We start from the raw sequence: 13,866 nt of genomic DNA on the forward strand, positions 1-13,866 counted from the left end.
TTATCTGTAGCATAAGAATAATTATTTAGAGCATCTTTAGAAATTATAGTGTTCTAGGCAAGTAGAGGTAGCATGTTCTCCTCTAATATTCTTGGTCTTAGTAACAATTCTATATAATATTCTTCCTGCTACAAGGAGAGAACTTCAAGTGTCAGTGAAGTCCTGTACAATTGCTTTACTAATTATCATAAAGAAAAATTGCACCCAGTCATAAAGTTTACTTAATATTATATTCGCCTATATTTTTATTCCTCTATTAGACTGATACATTTAATTGTAAATTAAATTTCTGGTACTTACTCACATACTTACTTGCACATTTACATAAGGAAAAAAAATTGGGAATTGAACCTGAGCCTTCATGTGTGCTAACCAAGCACTCAACCACTCAATCAGTCTTGATTGTCTAAGAGTGTGCCTTCTAGCTATGACAGTGAAGATATACCCATAAAATCTCAACTATGTGGTTGTTTACCTAATAATATTGAGATAATATACATCCAATAATAAAACAACTGAAACTTGACAGAAAAATGAAAGAATAATAAAATCAGGTTGACTAAACTTGAGTAAGGAGAAGCATAAATATATGTAATAATCACATTTAAGTGTAAATGGAGTTTGCCATATTTAAAAATCACTAGTCACTTGGTAATGAACAATGGCTGTTCTGTCATTTGCAATTATAGAATTCTACTAAGAACATGCAATAAGGAGGCATATCTGATCCTAATTTTGTCCTTCTTCACATGTCTTAATTTAAAATGGATCCTTGTATTGTTCTCTCCAGGTGTGAAGAAACTTCACCAGTAGGCATCCAGAACATGCATTTTACTTCTTTGAATTCCCTCAGGAAGAGAAGAGCCAGCTAGACACACTTTAAGGTAAGCTCAACTCACTCGTTATCCCTCTTAGGACTGACACACTTGCTGTATATGTTAAGGACAGGGTGCGGTTGAAAATTTGTAAGGAACACACAAACAGAGGACCAGTAACCATTTGGAACAAAGACAGACTTTTTCACATTTAGTACCAACTTTGGGTAGACTTGCTTACCAGGGTCATAATTACTCTTTGTCATCAAAGAAGTTTAATGGAGAGACCTAACAGGATTCTCCCACGGTTTTCATCACTTACTACCATATTAAAATAATGTGAGTGGGAGGTTATAGAAAGAGCCAAGGCACTGAGATGCTTTCCTTGTTTAAAAATACGTCAAGTCTTTGTCCATATTTTAACCAGCTTCCTTCTAGATGTGAGGCTTTCTTGGTACTACCAAAAGCTCTCTCTGTCACTGTGCAGAGGATGGCAACATAGTAAACCACAACCACTTGTGATCTTACCCGTATTTTAAATGCCAAAATTTTAAAATGCCATAATATACTATTCAATTATTATTCAAGCATTTGTGAAGGAAACCGTTTATAAATATAGTAAGCAACCTCAGCTATTTTCTTAATATACCAGTTTCAATGGGAATTTGAGGATCTACTTTAATAAGTTATGCATGAGTTTAGATCTTATTTGTAAGTAAAAATGAATCCAAGTAAAAGATTATTTAAAATAGTGTAAAGGAGTAATGACCTTAAAACAAAGCAAAAAATAGCTGTGTGGATCTAGGAATATAGACTAAGGAAAGGAGTTAAAACATGTGCCAGGACCCACTGCACGCTTACCTGGCACTGTCTCTAGGTCAGTGGTTTTCAATCTTCCTAATGCTGTAACTTTTTAATTCAGTTCCTTATACTGTGGTGATTCCCCAATCATAAAATTTATTTTCGCTACTTCATAACTAAAATTTTTCTATTGCTATGAGTCAAAATGTAAGTATTGGATAAATGGAACATCTGATATGTGAACCCCAAGGGGTCAAGACCAACAGATTGTGAAACACTCCTCTAAGAGGAACAGGATCTATTTATTTCATACTTGTGTTTCTTTTAATTGAGGCTCAAAAACATTAAAGAAACAGCTAACTTCACTTTTGGTAATTTGAGTGAATTAAATTTTAGTTTATATTCTTAATTGGGCTAAAATATCAGAAGATAAAATTCTAATAGATTTGACCATTTGGCATTTCATTACAGAAGAACAAATATTTAATTTGCTAATCCACTGTAGAATATATCATGAGTAATAATTAATCATCAGAATCAAATAAGTCAACTTTCAAGATGTGGAATCTGACTTTAATATAATTTTGCTTCACACAGTTTAGCACGTGTAGTATATTACATGTAAATATGTGTAGCAAATACTTGTTTAGCATAAACAGCATAAGTTGTTGGCCAAAGGGTGGTTTATAGGGCCATTTGCAAATTTGATTATTAGAAAAGTTTTTCTGTTTATCTTTCAAGGATATCAAATGGTTCATAAATTAACCAGAACATTATTTTTCACATTCAAACATATAATTCTGAAAATGATTCTACATACTAAGGATATGATTAAATCTATAAAAGACCCTTTCCTCCCCGGCGGTCACTATTCTACAGAGACATGGTCAGTCATTTCAAGAGCCTCTGCTCCTGCAGAGAATATAGAATGCTGGTATTTACGAAAAACCTGCTTTCTCATCTTTAGCCAATTAATATATAAAAATAGAAATGCTTTCCATTTAAAATGCACCACAATTATCCAATTTTTATCCAAAAAAAAAACCATCATTTTGCAGTCATGCTTCTTAACTAATCTTCTACCACTATAAAGAAACATTACCAACCCAGCTTATAAAAGAAAGCATTCAAATAGGGTCTTACTTACAGTTTCAGAGACTTAATCATGATTATCATGGTGAAAATCATAGTGGCTAGAAGGCAGCCAGGCAGCCAGGCAGCCAGGCAGGCATGTTGTTGAAATAGTAACAAAGAGTTTACATCTCATCCACATGCAGTGGTTAGAACGGACATTTGAAACCTCAAAGTCTTTTCCTAGTGCCATAGAGTAGTGCTTTCTAAATGTTCCTAAACAGTCCACCAACTGAACATTCAAATTTTTGAGTCAACTGCAGGCCAATTTCACCCTACTACTTTCCATATTCTGACCCTCATAGATTTGCAGCCCTGTCATAATGTAAAATGCATTTAGTACAACCTCAAAAATCCATGTATTCTTTCATAATCACAAGACTATTGAAAATCTAAGGTCCAAAATCTTTTTTAAGACTCAGGCAAATCTCTTAAATGTAGTCCCATAGAAAAGCAAAAAGAAAATTATATACTTCCAACATACAATTGTTCAGAATATACATAAACATTTCGAAAGGGAGGAAAGGGTGAGTGATAAGAAAATACTGGACCAAATTAAAGCTGAAACCCAGCAGGGCAAACTCCAAATCCTACACGTCCATGTCTGGGGATATGTAGCTCTTCAGATCTCTCACCCCTTCCAGCTTTGTGGAATGCAGCACAATGCTTTCTCTTGAGCTGGTGCCAGACTTGTCTGAAGCTCTTCTTGTCAGGAATCCATGACTCTGGCACCTTTAACTTCTTGGGCTCTCCACACAATTTAGGCTTTACCTTCACAGCTTCAGGCAACAGCCTCTCAGGGCTTCCTGCAGAAAGTCACCTGCCACATGTGTAGCCTAGGCAGCTTTTCTTAACCTTTTAAGGAAGATTTCACAGCCCCTTTACACCTGTATCTTTTGGAGAAAGCCTGAAGTACTTGGCTAACACTGCCAAATTCTGCTGCCTTCTAGGGCTGGAAACTGGTTCTCTTCAAGACACACACTCATGTAAGCTTTGCATTGTTGACAGTTTTCCTTTGTTAAATAACCTTTAATTTTCACATGTAGGAAGCTTACCTGAATGGGATTTTGTCTTGATGGTACCACGTCTTTTATTCTGTTTCTCCTGAAGCCATTCCTTAAACTTCTTATCTCTTGAGCATGGGACATGGCTCCAACATTTAAAATCTCCTCGTTCTCTTTTTACTCCTCAAACTATACATTTTGTAATGCTTTTGCCTTGCTTGCTCTTTTTTATTGTAGATCTGCAACAGAAGGGTCACTAATAGACATGTGACACAGTCAATTCTAGGCTGTCTTTAAAAAAAATTCAAAGTAGCCTCATGCAGAATTATTAGACAAAAGAAGAAAGCAGCCACATTGTTTGTCAAAGTATTACAAGAATGGTTTCTAGGACAACTGCTAATTTCCTTTCCATCTGAAACCTCTTCATTTGGGTCTCCACATTCCACATTGTTCTCAGAATTACTGTCTTCCAGGTATCTACTAGACCTGTCTTGCCCTGCCCTAAAACACCAACGACAACACTCGATCTCCTTTCTAATCCAAAGTCCCAAAGTCTGTAAATGAAGACACAGTGGAACCACAAAAGTAAACCACCCCGTGGGTAGAAAAATAAAGGTTTAATGAGGTTCAATCTTCCAAATTCATCTCTCAGAGAAAGTAAAGAGAAGGGCAAAACAGAACCAAAGCAAGCAGACTTCATATCAGCAGGGTGGGATCCTTGAGCTAATAAAGGCTGTTCAGATTATGTGGCAACGAGGTGCTCTTGACCATGGTTGTTGACCATTGGGGAAGATTAAGGTGGCTCTTAGTTATCAGAAACCCACATTAAGAGAAAAGCTTTCATGGTAAACTGAAATTCAAGATACAAATATTATTCTACAGGTAGCACTGCAATTTTAAGTGTTTCTCCAAATTAAGTAAAAGCAGAACTGCACTAATTGTTAAAATGGTGTAACTATACCTAGTTTCTATTAATGAAATAGTTATTGAAGTGTGTGTATACCCATTTAATTTGAAATGAATCCGCTTTCTTATTTCTCTTTAATGTTTGAGAGCCTTTTGTGTGCATGTTGGCATATGTGTTTATATGTATCAATGTGGGTATATGTACATGCAATTGGAAACCACAGGTCCACATACTTTGTCTTCCTCAATCACTCTTCATTTTATTTTGAGACAGGGTCTCTTCCTCAGCCTTGATCTAATGTTACAGTGAGACTGTCTTGGAAGTGAGCTCTAGGGATCCATTTGTTATTTCTTGGAGGATGCTAGAAAATTAGCTTATGTTCACAGCACTTTACCAACTGTTTCAACTTCCAGCTCCTGTGTGAGAGTCAGTACAATATCACTTTAGCTTATTATAAAATGAAATAATGATTTATTGCATAGAAGATTAAATGAAGACTGAATGTATTTCTAGGAGATCTATTCAAAATAATAAAGAAAGTTCAAAATAATCAATTTCAGGACATTAATAAATTACAAGAGAATAAAATCACATGATGGGGGAACATGCTAACTTCTATTTCCGTAAGATACATAGTAATTCTGATCATTTAGAATTTCTGATAATTTAGAATTTCTTAGTGAAATAAGTGCAAAACAGCTTCGATAGTAAAGTTGGAATATTTACAGACAAATTCAAGGATTTTTGCTAAAACGTTCTTAATACCCAACTTTTAAAAATGGAAAAATAAAAAATAAAATAAAATAAATCCAAAGGACATTAATAAAATATACCCACTTCCTGAATGAGCACCATAGCTTTCATATCTGATATCCACGAGCACCAACCTGCAGCTTTGTTACCTATAGGATATCTGCCCAGTAGGAGCGAGGCCTATCAACACTGCCATTTGTTCTTCTTTCTTATAGAAAGACTGAGGGTTATTGTGCTCTGAAATGTTGTTAAATGGACAGGGCAACAGATTGGAACCTGGTATATTACAAATAGCAGTGTCAGGTTCTCGGTTCATATGCATAAAGCAGTCATGCACATGGGTTAATTACAATGGCTATTACTTTATGATCGACATTTTTATTTAGAAACAAGTAGAGTTCAGTTTATTTTTGGTATTATAGTGTTCCCCAGATTTAGAATGGGATAGATGTGTTCGAGTGAAACAAAAGTACCCCACCCCCAGCCAGAAAGAACAAAAGGAATATTTGCTATTATCACAACTGTGGGAGTTTTCTCCAGTAGAAAGTTTCTTTTCCCTGGTCAGTGCTACCTCTGAGCTGTGGGTGTGCTGGCAGGGGACTGAACTGTTATTAGAACTGATTCATAGAGTTCTTGGTAATAGAACAAACATGCCCACACTCCCGTGACTCTGATCCTGGTTAACAAATGTTTCTCCATAAATCTAATATGGCCCTACTCAGGGAACTTTTGTATCCTTTTGTGCCCCCTTCTTGCTCTCTAAATTAAATGCTGAATTCAAACACCCAGTGGTAGTAAGAGAACACTTTCATAAACTCCTGTTGAAAGAATAATTGAACGTAACACTTCTGGAGACAATTTGGCATTTATACCAAAATATGCCTGCTTTTGACTTAAATCTTCCTGATAAAATATGTCTCTGACAGCCCAATAGACAGGGCTATGGTGGACCACATGACTAGCATTTCCCACAGCCTTCATAATATTCACAGGGGAAAAGGGAAATCAAAATTAGATCAATGGACACATGTGAAAATGGATATTTATGAAAAGGGAGAAGCATTGAACCACATTGAAAGTCGTTACAATATGTTGCAAAGATTCAGTTCTAAAGTATAGAACATTTTATGATATGGTATATGGGCATGCAAAAACATTGAAATATTATTCATAATTGTTCCATTACTTTGGTTATAAATAGGAGATTACATTAAATAAATATTTACTTAAAATTCTGAAACAAAAATAATATGAGTATTAGCAACAATTTTGTACTCTTTTAAAAGTATGTATAATATGAATATATGAGTGTGGAGTGTATATAAGTAATTCTATTATGTATTTCCTTTAAGCTTTCTATGTTAAAAAAGAGATTAAATATATGTATAGGTACATATATTTGAAAATAAAAATAGCAAGGCAATAAAATTAGTAACAAAATGATTTCTAACTTATTCATATATATGTATATAAAACACAAACAACACACCTATTAACTCTTGTAAAGATATATTTTCAGGTGACTATATGTGATTCAAAAGCCCGTGCCAAGCCCAGGCTTGCTCTCTTTTAATCACCAGATGAGAATGTACTTCTTAGCTGCTGCTACAGAGCTATGAGTATTGGTGTGTTCCCCACCATTATGATAATACACTAAACCTCTGAAAAGATAAGCAAGGCCTCCAAATAAATGTTTTTCCTTTATAAGAGTTGCTTCAGTCATAATGACTCTTCAATAGAGCAGTGACTAAGACAGGGGGCAAAGATAACAGTGATCTTACACAGCACCAGATCCTGCGAGGTAAAATGCCGACTTGCCAAGTAAGAAGTACAACTCTCTCTTTTTTAAGTTTAATTTGGATATTTTTTATTTATTTACATTTCAAATGTCTCCCCTTTCCCCACCCCTCACCTTCTTCCTTCCTCCCCCTGCATCTGTGAAGATGTTCCCACTCTCACCTACGCACTCCCATCTCAACACCCTGGCATTCTCCTACACTGGGAAAAGGAGCCTTCAGAGGACCAAGTACTTCTCCTCCTATTGATGCCATACAATGCCATCCTCTGCTACATATGCAGCTGGAGCCATGGATCCCTCCATGTTGGTGGTTTAGTCCCTGGAAGCTCTGGTGGGGTCTGGCTGGTTGATATTGTTGTTCTTCCTATGGGGTTGCAAACCCTTTCAACTCCTTCCTTCCTTTCACTAACTCCTCCATTAGGGTCCTCATGCTTGGTCTCATGGCTAACTACAAGCATCCTCACCTCTCTCAGTAAGGCTCTGGCAGAGCCTGTCTGGAGACATCCATATCAGGCTCCTGTCAGCAAGCACTTGTTAGCATCAACAATAGTGACTGGGTTTGGTGACTACATATGGGATGGAACCAGAGGTGGGGCAGTCTCTGGATGACCTTGTCTTCACTCCCTGCTCCACTTTTTGTGCCTGTATTTCCTCCCTTGGGTATTTTGTTCCCCCTTCTAAGAATGACTGAAGCATCCTCTCCTGGGCATACACCCAAAAGATCCTCTAACATACAACAAGGACATATGCTTCTCTATTTTCACAGCAGCCTTAATTATAATAGAAACTAGAAAGAACCCAGATGTCCCTCAACAGAGGAATGGATACAGAAAATGTGGTACATTTATACAATGGAATATTATTCAGCTTTTAAAAATAATGACATCACAAAATTTGTAGGCCAATGAATGGAACTAGAAAATATCATCCTGGGTGAGGTAACCCAATCACAAAGGAACACACAAGGTATGCACTCACTGACAAGTGGGTATTAGCCCAACAGCTCCAAATACCCAAGAAACAATTCACAGAAGCTCAAGAAGATGGAAGACCTAAATATGGAAGTGCAACTCTCTTTTTTCTTTTTTTTTTCTTTTTTCTTTTTTTGGAGCTGGGGACCGAACCCAGGGCCTTGCGCTCTCTAGGCAAGCGCTCTACCACTGAGCTAAATCCCCAACCCCGAAGTGCAACTCTCTTAAAAGAGAATAATCCTTGGTATAGCAAATATGTCCAGAGTCTATGCCTAGAAACATCATGGGCCCTGGGATGAACCTATTGTTGCTTTACTCAGATTTAGATAATGCAAATTATTGCCACCACAGAAATGTGGAATTATCAAATTTTCTTGGGAAAGGTTTGATCCATGACTCCCAGAGTTAGTCTTCTACTGTCATAATAATTTCTGCTTGTTTTCATCAATCACAGACCTGTGTGCTTCAGCATCTACAAACTACACAAAGGCAGAGACAATTAACATAAACATTTGCATAAATTACAGAATATATTAAGCAAAATGGATGTGCTACACAACTTGCAGGGCTAGGGACTAAAAATGGCCTTTCGGGATGATAGAGAAGGTGAAGATAATCTCTATTTTTCTTCAGCATAGTGACATTTTTGGAGTGGTAAACATTGGGTCAAAGTGGGAGGAGTGGATGAGTAAAAGAGAGTAATTACAGTAATGGTATTTCAATTGTGCAAGACTGTATCTATCATACAAAGAGGAGGAAGCCTGTTCAGGGAAGGTGCCATTGTGGTGTTGGGAAAACATTAGCCTGTCACTGTAATTATAATTTAAAGACTGAAAACAAGAAAATGCCTTCAATATGCCATTTTCTACAGATCCTGACACTTTCTTTTTAAAGAATATAGGAAGTGCCATCACTGCCCATTAAACTTTTCTAAAATATAGGTGGAGTCTGCTTATGTATAAGACAAAGATATGAGCAGAGTAGATGTGAGCAATGTCTTACTTTTAATTTCCTAACACTGTTTTATTTTACAGTTTTGTGAGGGTCATAGAAAGTTAATAATCCCTTTTGGAAGTTTTAAATGAATCTTCTGCTCACAAAGTCGATTTACTCTAGTCACTTGTCATAGCAATGGTGCAGGAATAATGGCAGACTGTAGCAACAGAGAGGTCCTCCCAATGCAGATGAATGAAATTTGGCTTCTTTAAATGAGTTCTATCATTGAGCCATTGTGTCCCTTTCCCCCTAATTTCAAGGTTAAAGACCTTGAAAGATAGTAGTTGATGTAGTCATTCAAAATGAGTCAAAATAGAGGGTAAAACTAAGATTAAAATATGCATAAAGCATTCCAAATTCTCTGAAGCTTTGGCTGCTTTGGCTTACATAGAGGAGGTTTACAGTGTTTACATTTTATATGAAAGAGAAGTGTTTGTTGCTTTTCATTTGTTGTAGTTTTATGCTGTTTTTCTTTATTTTGCTTTTTTGTGACTAATATAACCTAGGCTAGTCTTATCGCTCACCTGTGATAATCTTGAACTGCTAATCCTTCTGCTTCTACAACCAAAATCATGGAATTAAAGGTGTATATCAGGGCTGGAGATTTAGCTCAGTGGTAGAGCGCTTACCTAGGAAGCGCAAGGCCCTGGGTTCGGTCCCCAGCTCCGGAAAAAAAAAAAAAAAAAAAAAAGGAAAGGTGTATATCAGTATGTACAGCTTGTAGTAGGGAAATCTAACAGTAAAAATGTTAAAAGGTGATATAAGTTGCAGGGAAGTATCTCCTATGACTCAGAACGCCAGTTTTTCAGGTATTTTTATTCACATTGCATCCCCAATTGCACCCCCAGTCCCTCTTCTCCTCTCAGTCTGACCCTTCCAAATCCCTCCCCCTATGACCCACTCCTTTGTTCCTCCTCAGAGAAGGGGAAGATCTCCTTAGGTTCAACCCCACCTTGGAGTATCTAGTCATAGTAGGCTTAAGCACATCCTCTCTTGCTTGGTGCTTTTTATAACAAAATAGGGAGATTGGAAAGTTAGGACCCCTTGTTCAGTTCTCTTCCTTAGCCTGTAGCCCATGAAACACATCTGTGATAAAGGAGCAGAAATACATGAATCCAATGACTTTGAAAAGCAACGCCATGCAAAAGAATGCAGCATTATTTTGTAGGGAAAACATTCTCACTTTATATGTGCTGTGTTTGGAACTGTAGCCATTGGGAAAGCCGAGGTGAGGAGAAAATCACCCGCTAAGTCTCAGTCAGTCCACAGCACATTTCAGCTGAGAGTGCTTAAAAACAATACACTTGAGGAAGCAAGCGATTTGCACTGATGTTTATACATGATCTTATTTTCTCTGTGTGTGAAGGGAGATTTTCCTTCACAGTCGTCACTGCTGTCATTAAGCACCCACTCATTCATTCAATGCATGTTTATTGAACATCAGGCCACAGCACTAGACACAAGGGTTACCAGTAAATAAATATCCTTTTCTGTGGAGGGAAGCAAGAACAGACCCTGGGAGTTTAATATCTTAATGGTAGATGGTAGAGATGGGATGAGCAGATGCACATTAACATAAAGATATATGCGCTTGCCCACACATACACATATGCTATCTTGCCACACTGAAGGAGAGAAATATCAATCACACTGAAGATATTAACAGAATGTCTGGGTGCCTTCCGTCTTCACCGCAGAAGAATTTATGGATGAGTTGAGTTTTGAAAACTTTGGAAAAAATGTCAGGATAAAATATGGTTGTGTAGAATATGGAGACATTTCCTGTTTCTGTGCAGAGAGTAATATCGGAAGACTCAAGAACTGTTTCCATTGTTTTGAGAACTCTCATTTGAATCAGCAATTAGCTCAGGTGAAGCATTCTTTGGATGACCAAAGTAGAATTAAAGCCTGTGCTTTACAGAACGTTTCTAAAGAAATATCAATACAAGAATTGCACATTTGACTTCAAATCTTCGGCTAGAGTTCATATATAATAATTAAAATAAATGAAAGCAAACATACTACTGAAATTTCTGAACTCAGTGAATTAATTTTATTATTACTACATGTGTAAGATATGTATGTGTATGCATACATGGGATATTAAATACATATGGGAGTATGTGAAGACCAGTGCTTCATTTTGTCTATGATTCTTTTTTTTTGAGACAGGGTCCATTGCCACTCCATTTCCTTTGCCTAGACTGAGTAGACAGTGTCCTTCAGGGATACATCTATTTCCAGGCCCTGCTACTCCCTCTCATTCTCCTCCCCAGTGCTGTAAATAAGGTCCATACTATCTCGCTTCATTGGTATTAGCAATCCTAACTTGGGGTCTCATGCTTGTGTGTCAAGCACTTTAGTCATTGACCTATATTCACAGCATAAATAAACATGACATTAGTGCACATTGTGGATGGGAGAAGTCTATAAAGTCCCACAACTAGATGGATAATTATAAGCCATCAAAGCCTACTGAGACAGGGAAAAACAGTTTCCTCCAGAGACAAGTCTCTGCTATGTCATATCATACGTTGCTCATGCGCGCGCGCACACACACACACACACACACACACACACACACACATATATACATGTATATATACTTCATATATTCAATTGCTAAATATCTATCCTTTCATATTTTCATCTCTCTATATCAACATATATACATATTTATGTGTTTATACATAACAATAATTAAAAAGATGTCATGAATTTGTGTGGGGATGAGGGTGTTAGTAAAAGAATAAGGTAGGAAAGAAGAGAGGTAGAAATGATATAATTACAGAACTACTGCATATAGTTTTTATTACATTTATTCTTTTACAGCCCAATCATTACCTGCCACCTGATCTGCCCTCCCACAGTTAGTTCCTCATCCCATTCCTCCTCCCACCTTGTCTCCAAGAGGATGTCCGCCTCTGCCAAGCCTACCACTCCCTGGGGCCTCAGGTCTCTGAAGGGTTAGGAGCATTGTCTCCTACTGAGGCCAGGCCAGGGAGTCCTCTGTTGTTTATGTTTCAGAGGCCTCTGCCCTGCTCTTGTATGCTGCCTGGTTGTTGAGTCAGTGTCTGAGAGATCTCAGGGGTAAAGATGGATTGAGACTGCTGGTCTTCCTATGGGTTCGCCCTCCTCCATAACTTCTTCCAGCCTTTCCCTAATTCAACGACAGGGGTCAACTGAATTCAGCCCAATGGCTGGGTGTAAGTATCTGCATCTGTCTCCATCAGAATGTTGTTGGGCCTCCCAGAGGAGAGCCATGCTAGGCTCCTGTTTATAACACACCATAACATCAGTAATAGTGTCAGACTTTGGAGCCTCCCCTTGAACTAGATCACAATTTGAGCTGGTCACTGGACCACTTTTCCCTCAGACTCTTCTCCATTTTTACCCCTGCAGTTCCTTTAGACAGGAACAATTTTGGGTCAGAGTTTTTGACTGTGGAATGGCAACCCCATCACTCCACTTGATGCTGTGTCTTCCTACTGCAGACGGACTCTATGAGTCCCTCTCCTACTATTAGAAATTTCATCTAAGGTCCCTCCATTCGAATCCTGAGAGTCTCTCACTTGACAAACCTCTGGTACTTTCTAGAGGGTCCACCTCCCGAGGTTGCATATTTACATTCATTCTGTTGGCTCCTGTATCTCCAGACCCTAATACCTGATCATGTTCCCTGTGTTGCTCCATTTCTTCTTTTTCACCAAGATGCCTCCCTCCCTCTGTCTCTCATGATTACTTTCTTCTCCCTCCCAAGTGGAATTGAAGCATCCTCACTTGTGCCTTTCTGCTTATTAAACTTTAGTTCTGTGGATTGTATCCTAGGTATTCTATACTTTTTGCTTACAATTCACTTATTAGTGAGTCTATGCATGTCCTTTTGCTTCTGAGTTACATCACTCAGGATGGTATATTCTAGTTCCATTCATTAGCCTGCCAAACTCACAATGTTCTTGTTCTTAATAGTTGAGTACTATTCCATTGTGTAAATGAACCACTGTTCTGTAATGGGACATATGGGTTATTTCCAGCTTCTGGATGTCAAAGATAAGGCCACTATAGACATAGTGGTGCATGTGTCCCTGTGGCATGTTGGCACATCTTTTGGGTATATGCCCAAGAGAGGTATAGCTGGGTCATCAGATAAAACTATTTTCAATTTTCTGAGGAAACTCCGGTTTGATTTCTATTGCAATCTCACCAGCAATGGAGAAGTGTTCCTATTTTTCCACATCCTTGCCAACATGTGCTGCCACCTAAGTTTTTGATCTTAGCCATTCTGACTGGTGTAAGGTGGAATCCCAGGATTATTCTGAGTTTCATTTCCCTGATGATGAAGGACTTTGAGCATTTCTTTAAGTGCTTCTTGACAATTCAAAATTTCTCTCTTGTGAATTCTCTCTTTAGCCCTATACCCCATTTTGTTGATTGGATTGTTTTGTTTTTAGAGGTTAGCTTTTTGAAACTCATGTATATAATTTTCAAAACCATAAAAATGTATTAAAGTGTATTTTCCTTTGAATTATTCATTCTTTAATAAAATACATGTCATGTAATAGGATACATTCCCACTGTTATCAGTAATGTTAAAGTTCTTTCTTAAATAAATAGAGTTAAAATTGCAATATGCAAATCATAAATATACTGATGAGGCTCAATAATACACATTTTTGGTTTGTTACCATTA

At 37.5% G+C, this 13,866-nt stretch overlaps 1 protein-coding gene across 21 annotated transcripts in view; it reads left to right on the top strand.

Moving 5' to 3' along the window:
• Window positions 1-13,866, top strand: part of Lrrc4c (leucine rich repeat containing 4C) — a 1,379,071-nt gene that overhangs the window by 1,178,107 nt on the left and 187,098 nt on the right. For all 21 annotated transcript variants that reach the window (XM_063283692.1, XM_063283688.1, XM_063283697.1 and 18 more), the window contains one exon: window positions 791-884. The gene's annotated coding sequence lies outside the window, so the exon portion shown is untranslated. The remainder of the gene's footprint in view (window positions 1-790; window positions 885-13,866) is intronic.

The sequence above is a fragment of the Rattus norvegicus genome, chromosome 3 (assembly GCF_036323735.1).
Source record: "Rattus norvegicus strain BN/NHsdMcwi chromosome 3, GRCr8, whole genome shotgun sequence".
In the NCBI taxonomy this organism is placed as follows: domain Eukaryota; kingdom Metazoa; phylum Chordata; class Mammalia; order Rodentia; family Muridae; genus Rattus; species Rattus norvegicus.